Here is an 11,714-nt window from a genome sequence, read left to right as displayed (position 1 = left end):
AGAAATCGAGTGAGTTCCTACATGGCAACGCATTGGAATAGAGTCCCGAACCTGACAAAGAACTGGAGAAGGCGAAGAAGCCGCAGAAAAGCTACAACGGCAAAAAAATGAGAAAGCGCAAACTTGTCCCTGGGGACCAGGTGCTAGTGTTATTACCAGCCGATACTAACAAGCTGGTGCTTTCCTGGCAGGGTCCCTTCCCAGTTGTCGAGAAGCGCAGCATGCGGGACTGCCTTGTCAACCTTGGAGATAAAGTTACGCTCTTCCATAAAAACATGTTGAAGAAATGTGAAGAGCGTAAACCATTAAATCAACAAATGACCGCATGGGCTACCACGCGAAGCCGCGTATACTACAAAAGAGAGAAAAGCATTCACGACAGTGGCTTCAATCCACAAGTAGCATGTTTCTATATGACCGGCCGTTCACTCTACGCTGCGACCGGTAAGCACTGACGTGAAGTCAGTCAGTGAAACACCGAAATGAGTGAATTCTATGGTGGAGTCTCCTTCTTATATGGAGTATGACTTTAACTTAGAACACATTCGTGGTGTGGACAACGTTGGTGCTGACTATATGAGTCGTGCGGCTTTTACTGACCAGTGATTGCCGTTGTACACACTTTTTATCACGTATTGTGATTATAATGCTGTATTTCTTGCATTTGTGGACATTTCATTGTGCTTGAACTTGTGTCTTATATTGAACTTGTGTGTTACCTGTGTACAACGTACTGAAAGTTGGGGGGGATTGTAGTAAAAAAGTGTTATTAAGAAGCGAAAACGAAAGTGAAGAAGACGACGGAGTGCGCGCGAGAGAGGCCAACGTGAAGCGCGTGAGCTTCAGAACGGCGACGACAGAGCGTGCGTGGCCAGCGATCGAGCAAGAAGCAGCTCGTTCGATCCGCGAGCTGGGGCCATCAGACCAGCCGGGACGAGCCTGGCGTTTCCTGTGGCGAACGGGTGTCCCAGGCGAGGCCTTGCGGCGTGTTCCTGCGGTGGACGTGCGAGCAGGCCAGGCCAAGCTACTGATGGTGTGCCAGATGGTGTGTCCGAGACCAGCCAGCTACCGAGTCGGGCCATGGTGCTGAGGCTGCTGGGGTCCGGCACTACCGACTTCTGAGGGCGTGGTCCTCGCGCCACGTATTCCGGTCCGGCACTACCGAATGCTGAGTGGACTCGGTGCTACTCCGGGTACATCGTGGTCCGGTGCGGTCCTGAGCGAGCAGCTCGGGATCTGGGTCTGCCACGTCGACGGCTCATCGTGCCTCTCCTGCTGCGAGCGTGCGTTAGCTACGCGGTCGGTCGTCGGTGCCCTGAGTGACGTCTACGGAACCCTAGACTCCGTATTAGGCAGAACGCGCGGATACTCGCGTAGACGTATAGGACTGCTAGGACTGAGGATTTAGGGAAGAGTGCTTGTGTACATTAGTGTCCAGCAAGTTATGCGTATTTGTCTTTTGATGAGTGTTGCGTATAAATGTTTTCTTGTCCCTGACTCTGTCTGTGTCTGAGGGCCCACGAACCCATCATCACAGCGCCACACTGCGTCCCACCACGACATCCTCGGCTCCGGCTTCCAACATCACTCCACCAAACAGAAAAACACAGTGCTGCCTTTTGGCAGAAGGCTTCCCAAGATTTAGTGGGGTGCATCCACTTCTATCGAAGGTGCCACTGCCATCGATTTCCTTGTGTTTTCGTATACATTTCTGTATTTCCGGTTCGTCTCGGGCACGTGCGTTAGCGTGCGCCTGTTGAAGTGGCGTTCGGGGTTTACGTCTGGCCCGCAAACCATAAACCTATTCAGCGTCATTAGATGGTGTCAAAATACAGGACACAGGCGTCCGCCCAGGGAGGGGGAGGGATTCGCGAGCCGGGGGAGGGTGACGTGTGGACAGTGCATAATGTTGAGTATTTTCATGATACGTCCACCCTACGGTCACGTGTGGACCACCTGATTTCCTTTACATCACTCCCCGCTCCAACCTGGGTTGGGCCGTGGGCTCGGGAGGCGAAAACTCGAGCCTGATGGTGGTCGGCCTCATTACCAGGAAGTGAGTAGTGGGCTGGTGCCCAAAAAATATAGACAGTGCGATGGTTAGTGAAATGGAAGAACACCCGCATACATAGACTGAGGTGCGCGTTAAAGAACTCCACGTGGTCAAAATTAATCCCGAGTCACCCATTAGTACTGGCGCGCAAAAACCTTCTAAAATAATTAAATGAAGGTAGACGTTTCCTGTTTGTATACTGCTGAGTGAATATATCACGACATTCTATTACAACGCAATGCGTAGCCTCCGGTCTTTTTTGCAGTAGATGCATGTTGAGAATATTTTCTTTCGTAAGTTTCTTTTTTTTCCTTTTAACACGAAAGTGTTCTATGCTGGGCTCCACAAAGACTTTAGTGACGTATTTCCGTCGCGGAAATGACGTCGAAAAAATGTACACGATCAGATGGCAAAGAAAAAAAGTTCCGTCAACGAGCATCGAACCCACGATCACTCGGTCCGCAACAACACATGCCGGGCACGCTGTCGACTGCGCCACGGTCACAGGCTTTACAAACGCGCCTTTTATATCTACCACTCTCCCGATCGGCGGGGTGGTGCTGCCCTCTGGGAGTGGTAAAGTAATTCGTCATTATTGTGGCCTCTGCAATTAGCACCTGCAACGTGTTACACGTCCTTCCCATTCGGCGCGTTTTCAATAGAAGTTCAGTTTTGTCAATGCCTTAACACACCGCGTGGTGGCGACCTTACCCCAAGCGTCGTAAAAGCATCGACCTCGCTCATAGAATCACGTTAATCCAAACCAGAAGTAGCTCTACGACGCGCGCCTGCCTCACCTGGCTGTAACAACGCGTTCATCGCTCACGCGCTCGCCCCGAGAAAAATCGCGGCCGGGCTACCGGGGCGGCGCGACGCGCTTTGCGTTTCCCTCTAGTCCGGCCGTGGGTGTTCAATCACATTTTAACATGCCGCGGGATGGCGACCAAGCTCTGCGTCCAATATGCGACGCTCTTCTGGCTATCACACCTCGTTTTCTGATTACGCTTTCACTGTTAAGGGGAGGCGCTGCGAGCGCGCGACCATGTCGGATGTGCAGCACACCGGCTCCGACAATTTTCGTTCGGAACCCCGGATTACCTCTTCGAACCTCCGAGAACATCTCCCCACCGTCACCGGAATGCGATCCGGTTCATCTGGATACCGCATTTCGGCAGGTGGGCGCCTTCTACGTCTCTTACGGGCGATTTACGTCTTCATCACGCCGGCGACATCGCTAGGCCTAACGGCCATGGCGCCTCCCGGTAGAGCGGACCATAGAGTTTCATATTGTCACGTCGCTTCAGAGGTCCAGGCAGGGTTTATTTAACGTAGAGCAACAGGGCTCTTGCCAAACGCGTCGGTTGGGCTTGTTCGCAAAAAGGGACAGCGCGCGCACTTCTTCCTTTCGAGGCCTGTGCCTCTGCCTTTGCATATAATATAACCCACTACTACAGGTGGCACTACTACAGGTTCTCCCGACAAGAAGGCTGTCCGGCGCTTCCTGGGCTTGTGCGCCTATTATCGACGATTTATTAAAGGCTTTTCCAAGATAGCGGAACCCTTGACTCGCCTTACAAGAGACGACACGCCATTTGTTTGGGATAACGAGCAACAGGCTGCTTTTGCCGACCTACGACAGCGCATGCAGTCAGCACCCGTTCTTGCACATTTTGACGATGATGCTGACACAGAGGTGCTCACTGACGCCAGTAACATCGGCCTCGGCGCAGTGCTCGTCCAGCATCAACACGGAGAGGAAAGAGTAATAGCCTATGCCAGGCGCTCCCTGTCCCGTGCCGAGGCGAATTACTCGACCACAGAGAAAGAGTGCCTCGCAGTCGTATGGGCAATCACCAAGTTTCGCCCTTACCTCTATGGTCGTCCATTCAAAGTGGTGACAGACCATCATGCCCTCTGCTGGTTGGCGAACATACGTGATCCCTCAGGACGACTGGCCCGGTGGAGCTTGCGTCTACAGGAATTTGATGTAACCATCGTCTATAAGTCTGGCCGGAAGCACGAAGACGCTGATACACTGTCGCGTGCACCCATTCATCTCATCAACCACGAAGCAGAGGACGATGACGGTTTCCTGGGCGCCCTTAGCTCGTCGGACTTGAGCAGACGGCAGCGAGACGATGAAGAAATTCGGCCGGTCATCGATTATTTAGAGGGTCGTAGCGCAGTTATACCTCGCCATCTATCCCGCGTGTTGACATCATTCTGCCTCCGAGACAATGTCCTGTACAAGAAAAACACTCGTTCTACGAGCCGCGCTTACCTCCTCGTGGTTCCAAGGGACATGCGAGACGACGTCCTCTTCGCTTGTCATGACGAGCCCACATCTGGCCACCTAGGCTACTCACGAACACTCGCTAGAGTAGGCGAGACTTACTATTGGCCCGGACTTTCGGCAAGCGTCAAGCGGTACGTCAAAGGTTGTCGTGAATGCCAGCGCCGGAAGACATCATTCCGTAAGCCGGCTGGACTACTTCAACCAATTGACCCTCCTCATAAGCCATTTGACCAAGTCGGCATGGACCTTCTCGGCCCTTTTCCTCTGTCTACCGACGGCAACAAATGGGTGATTGTCGCAACTGACTATCTGACACGGTATGCCGAGACAGAGGCGATCCCACGAGCCACGGCTTCCGAGGTAGCACAGTTCTTCATGTGCCACGTCGTACTGCGTCACGGGGCTCCATCTGCAGTCATAACAGATAGAGGCACAGCGTTCACTGCGCAGCTCATGGATGTTTTTCGATTAAGCAACACTAAACATAGAAAGACGACTGCCTACCATCCACAGAGCAACGGACTTACCGAGCGGCTAAATAAGACCGTCACAGACATGATCTCCATGTATATTGACGTCCAACACAAAACATGGGATCGAATTTTACCTTACGTGACGTTCGCTTATAACACCGCCGTGCAAGAGACAACGCGATTCACACCATTTCGCCTTCTCTACGGCCGCGAGGTTCAGACGATGTTGGACGCTATGCTTCCTTGTCAAGACGCTGATCAGTTAACAACTGACGCCGAAGAATTCGCAGAGCGTGCCGAGGAAGCTCGCCAGCTAGCGCGGCTGCGCATAGGTCTGCAGCAACGGGCAGATGCACGACGCTACAACTTCCGCCACAGAGACGTATCCTACAGTCCAGGAGAAAAAGTTTGGGTGTGGACCCCTGTTCGTCGCCGTGGCCTCTCAGAAAAGTTGCTGAGCAGATACTTCGGTCCGTATAAGGTGTTACGCCGCGTGAGCGACGTAAACTACGAAGTGGTTCCGGACACTGCGTCGTCAACAGGAACACAACGAAGACAACCGAGCTCCGACATAGTTCATGTCGTGCGCATGAAGCCTTATTTTGCGCGTTCATAATTTCTCCTACCGTTCACTTTTTTTTTGTTTCCTTTATTTGTGCCATTAGCATCGCCTCACCGTTTATTGACTGTGCGCGAGTGACATCTCACCATTGTCCATTCACGTTATGTAAGCTGCTTTATGTTTTTTTTTCTTACAACTACCTTGCAGCATCGAGTCGATGCTCTTTTTCGCGGAGGAGGGAATAATGCCACCTGTAGTAGTGGGTTATATGCAAAGGCAGAGGCACAGGCCTCGAAAGGAAGAAGTGCGCGCGCTGTCCCTTTTTGCGAACAAGCCCAACCGACGCGTTTGGCAAGAGCCCTGTTGCTCTACGTTAAATAAACCCTGCCTGGACCTCTGAAGCGACGTGACAATATAGATACACTAGAGGGAACTCTGGCGCTAGTGTCTATAGGGGCTGCAATGCACGGCGCTTCAGCCATCATGGGAATGATGGGTAGTACACGGATTTGCCTAGTCTTCGTTCTTCCGGCTCCGTTTGGCTCCGCGTCGGCTGTATCCGCTTTGTCGCAAAACAAAGTTGAGCAAGAGTCAGCAGTTACACTCCACCACTTTAACCTTTTTAGGCTCGCCAATTGAAATCTGGTCACGAAGTTCACAGCGGTCCATTCTTTTATCCAAAAGAAAACCAAAATACAACAATAAACAAAGCCACAAGTGCGTTCGAAGTCCGCAAGCACGAAGACTAGGCAAATCTATGTACTACCCATCATTACCATGGTGGCTGAACGCTCGCAGCGCCAGAGTCCCCTCTAGTCAATTTTAGGAAACTCCATGGAACGGGTGGCCGGCCCCGCACCGCAGCCGCAACCGTGGCGGACACCCAAACTGGATATGATCCTCACAGCATGGTGTGGACACCGTCCCGCCTTCCGACAGCCGACCGGAGCTGCCCCAATCCTTCAAGAGCGCCGCACTTGCTGCCGCGGTCGCTCTCCGAGAGCAGGCGAGCCGGCGGCTTCTGCCGACGCGGACGCTGGCGCCTGCTCCTCAACACTTTCGTTCGCCTGAGACACGGTCCGCGGGCGCGCAGCGGGGGCACAGAAAGCCTTCGTGGCGGCCTCAAACCCTGCCGAAGCCGAAAGCAACGGGCTTCGTCGTTGTGCTCAAACCGCGGACTCAGCTGTCCCTCGCCGACGTTTTCCCCGAGAACGGGGCCGGTCGCTCGCTCATCGGTCACCTCGGAGCGACCGGGACACGGCTAATCACTGTTATGATGGTGCGGGAAGAAAATCTCATCTTAGTATACACCTCGCACCCGCACTTAGCGGACAAACTTATCGGTGAGTTTGCGGTTCCCTCACCCGCCGGACTGGTTCCCCTGTTCGGGTACCTGCGCGCAGACACTCGACTCCTGCTATGGAGTAGTGACGGTGCGCAACTCCGACGCCGAAGCTGCTCTTTGTGAGAGCCTTTACTGGCCCGAAGGCGAGATCCTCCACGCGCGGCGACTGGGCACCTCTAATAAGGTGCGCCTCACCTTTTCCGGCAAAGTCAAGCCCAAGTACGTTTCCTACGACGCCTTTCTGATCCCCGTGCAGCCATACAAAAAAACTGTTCCAGCCTGCAGTCGGTGCGGCTTCGTTGGGCATCGACCCGACGCTTGTCCCGGCCCCAAACCAGACCTTTGCGGCATCTGCGGAAAGGCGGTGCCGCTCACGCATGGCGCCTGTGCCTCTCATGAGTGTACGCCCAGGTGCGCTCTCTGTACTGGATCCCACGTCACCGGGGACCAGCGCTGTAAGGAACGCTACAGTGCACCTCCACCCAAGCCTCGCACTCCTGCACCAGAAGGTCAAGTCGGCCGCAAGAAGCGATAACGTCGGCGCCCACGGAAGCCGAGAAAGCCGGGCTCTCGAGCATCGCCGCAGGTGGCTTAGCCCCCTGCGATCAACCCTGTCCCGCCTCCGCTCCTTGGCGCGGTGGCTCGCGGGCCTTCCCAGCGAGGCGCAACTCTGGACGGACATCCGGCCAAGAGGCCTACTGCAGGGCAGGCTTCGCCCGCCCCACCCAAACCGAACCCGCCGTCACCTGCTGTCAAATCCGCTGCCCAGGGGGATTCATCGAGGGCAACCGCGTCCGGCAAGGATCTCAGGTGAGCGGCTCGGGCGGGGCAGCCTCTCCGCCCACACCCTCCGTGATCCCCCAACCCAAACCGCCAACCCCTTCCACTCCCACACGGGCACAAATTGAATTCCGCAGGTTGCAGGCCCATGTGGCCTCGTTAACGCAGGTGGTGGAGGCGCTTGCGAACCGCTCGTCCTCACCTAATCCTACGCCTTTCGGGCAGGCATCAGAAGCGATGGATAGTGCCCCCTCCAAACTCAGGGACACCGCGGCGCACCTCGCCCCGCTTGAGGCGCATCTAGGCAGCTTAGAGGCCCAGATGGCGTCCATAGTGACCACGATCGAGGATCGATTGGCTGCCGGCCTCCAAGCCGTTCTCTACCGCGTCCCGGGCATGATAGTTGCCCATTTGCCCCAACTCTCTGTTAGCACCAGCCGTCCCAAGCTTAAGCGGGTATCTCGTTCTCAAGCACCCCGGCCTCTTTCCCAGGTGGCCGAGGTAGACGAGCAGTCTAGCAGTTCGACTGCGACCTCGGAAATAAGCACCGGATCGAGCAGTGGAGCCCCTATGGACCCCTCTGCGCTCCTGGAGGCCCCCCAAACGTTTAGTTTCCACGATGGTGGGCAACGGCCCCAATCGCGCCGCGACCGCGCGAATTCGCACCCTTTTACAATCCTACAGTGAAATTGCCGAGGATTTAAGGCACGCACTAAGCGGGCTGCACTCCGGCTCCACTTAGAAACATATCCGCATTTTCCCGCGGTACACTCTTTAAAAAAAGGGTGTCTGTACTGACTACCTTTGGGTGGTAATCGCCTCGCTACACATATGATGACCTTTTGGGGTGTCAAACGACTCCCTTCGTTCTTCAGACCAACGACTCCCTTCTTCACAATTTGGGGTGTCAAACGACTCCCTTACTTCTTCAGACCAACGACTCCCTTTTTCACAAGCAGAGAGTCTACGTTACTCCCAACGCAGGAGTCTACGTGACTACCTTTTTATTTCCCGCTAGTACCTCTAGGTAGTCAGGGTGACCCCTTTGCCATGGTAACGCTGACCCCCACTGGAGCGTTCCTTTGACTCCGTTGTCCTTAAGGACAGTGGTGTACATGACTCCCCTGGCAAGAGTCAGTGTGACCACTTCGTGGTACTCAATGAGACACTCTGCAACAAATAATGTGTTTATTTTTCTTCTTGGTCGATATTGATGAAACTTGCTGAGTTTAGGTTTACTTATGTGGCGATTTCAAATATGCAATTATCTGGAAGAAAACGCAGTTTTTACACATAAAAATTTCATGTGTCTTGATGAGCAAGCCTTTCCAAACTTGGAGTTACAAAGTAAATCGACATATCGCTATAGTTAGGGGATAAAAACTGTATGCAATAGTTTTAAAGGAGTTTACTGCGCTGTTCTGGCATAATGTTCATGAACCCACTAGCCCACATACGAACTCACGTTTTAAACCCATTTGAGTTAAAAGTTACGTAATATTGAACTCTCGTGAGCGAATCACCAGCTAGACATACACTTACTGGTCAATGTTCAGCATACTATGACTATTGTTAAGTGGGTTTAGGACATGCATTCTGGTTATGTTGCATACAGTTCCCATTTCATACTATTGTGATATGCTTACTTTGTAACTCGTGCAGGCCTAACATGGCACATGAAATGTTTGATATACTTAACACGACATATAATAGTAGAAAAATATTTGCATTTTCAAAATCAGCGTACAAATACACATAAACTAAACAAGTTTTATAGAGATTGATCAAGAATTTCAAAAGAACTTCAAATCAGAGCGAACACCATTAGGGTTCTTATCTGACAATCGACGAAAGTTGGTGCCGCTACCTCTTGTTACTCAACAAGGCACTTCCACCGGGTTTACTCAAACAGGAACACTGTGGTGGATGCATGACAGCCGCAACAAGTTTTTGTAGCAACTTTACAGTGCTGCACTCGATTCCTCTGGGGGAAATAAAATACTACTCGAAGTTTATATAGATGAGTCTCAGAACAACTTCCGCTCGCGTAAAACAACAAAAAATGTTGATTCTAGAAGAAAGTAAGCCATGCAACACGGAAACAGAAGAGATGCGGACAGCTCAAACGCTAGCGTTTGGTTTGTCTGTGTCTTCTCTTTCACGTCTGCATGCCTTCATCCTATAAACAAACTGAAATTTCTGCGATTCGTAAAATTATTCTTTGAACTGGTTTTAAACACTTCATGCCATTTCATACATGGTCACATTGTAATGACAACCTACTGTTTTATCAGTAAGCACCTAAACTATAGACACAACATCCTGCGAATAATGCGTAGTCCTTAGCCACGTCACCACAATTGTTAAGCATTTTACATATATATATATATATATATATATATATATATATATATATATATATATATATATATATATATATATATATATATATATATATATATATATATATATATATAAATATCTGTGTGTGTGTGTGTGTGTGTGTGTTTGACATTTTTGAGCGCGCAAAAGAACAGGGACGAAAAACGACGCGGACACAGCGCTGACTTCCAACATATGCTTTATTTTCTACAGTGGTACATATATATATATATAGACAACAAAAAGCAACGCACGCAGGTGCATTGTACAGGAAGGCTTCATGTAAAACCAAAAATAAGTATGCATGATAAGCAATCAAACAACCTGATACCGGATTTTTTTCTTCTTTAAGAGATCAAGCGGTCATTCCTGACTACCACTATCGTCTAGTCACCCTGTGGGCCTTGCTTAGAAAGTCTAGTTCTTTTTGGATAGGTCAATTGAAGGTGCACTAATGCACATGTCTCCCAAACTTGCAATCTTCGCCGCTTCAATTATCTCGCGTGTTGTTTGTGCCTGGCTCCTTCCTGTCGCAGTGCACTGCGAATACATGTGATCGCACCCGCACTTCCTGCAGTGGAAAGCCACATGTCCCACACATCCAGTTCGCACGTTATTGCCAATCATTGCCAAATTCAAGAATCATTGCCAAATTCGCCTGGACTTGATTCTAGAAAGACAACGTAGTCGTCTACATATCTAAACACCTTCTTTACATTTGTGCCTGTTAGCTCTGTTTCTAGTTTCTAGTAACAGGCACAAATGTAAAGAAGGTGTTTAGATATGCAGACGACTACGTTGTCTTTCTAGAATCAAGTCCAGGCGAATTTGGCAATGATTCTTCAAACGTACTTGATCTGTTCACGCGTTTCCTGCAACCGCTCGCAGTCACGCATGAAATGCCGCAAAACAACGCCTTGCGTTTTCTTGACTTACGAATGTTCTTCGAGCGAGACCAGGTCTGCTGGTCGTACGAGCCTAGGGCCAATAAGCCGCTTCTGCCGTTTTCTTCGGGCCACTCCAAGCTAGTTAAAAGGGGTATTGCAAAATTAACTCTAATGAATGCGCTTCGCCGCTCATGTCCTCACAAGTGTTCGTGTAGTTTCCAGGCGCAAGCTGACTGCCTGAAAAAGGCGGGGTTTCCTCAGTATGTCGTCACATCTGTGGCGGAGGGTCTTCTCAAGACTGTCAAACATGCTCGCGAGGGTGAGGAGCAGGCTTCACCAGAAACGGAGCCTGTCAAGCAGAAATGCGCCGTCATACCGTACCTTCACGATGTCTCACATAGGCTGAAAAAGATAGGAAACAACGCCAACATAAGAGTCGTCCTTTCAGCACCAAACAAGCTTTATAATCTGTGCAAGGCCTCCTACAGTGGTTCTGAAAAACCCAGGTGCCAAAAAAAGCACAAAGAAAGCTTTGTTAAATGTGAGAACAACATCGTTTATGAGTTACTGCTGTCCTGTGGCAAGAAATACATAGGGCAGACGGGACGGTGTGCCAATGACAGGCTGCGTGAGCACGCAAATAACGTGCGAACTGGAGGTGTGGGACATGTGGCTTTCCACTGCAGGAAGTGTGGGTGCGATCACATGTATTCGCAGTGCACTGCGACAGGAAGGAGCCAGGCACAAACAACACGCGAGATAATTGAAGCGGCGAAGATTGCAAGTTTGGGAGACATGTGCATTAGTGCACCTTCAATTGACCTATCCAAAAAGAACTAGACTTTCTAAGCAAGGCCCACAGGGTGACTAGACGATAGTGGTAGTCAGGAATGACCGCTTGATCTCTTAAAGAAGAAAAAAATCCGGTATCAGGTT

This window comes from Rhipicephalus sanguineus, chromosome 5, assembly GCF_013339695.2.
Source record: "Rhipicephalus sanguineus isolate Rsan-2018 chromosome 5, BIME_Rsan_1.4, whole genome shotgun sequence".
Classification (NCBI taxonomy): domain Eukaryota; kingdom Metazoa; phylum Arthropoda; class Arachnida; order Ixodida; family Ixodidae; genus Rhipicephalus; species Rhipicephalus sanguineus.
The sequence above is the reverse complement of the archived record's forward strand: the minus strand, read 5'-3'. Positions refer to the sequence as shown.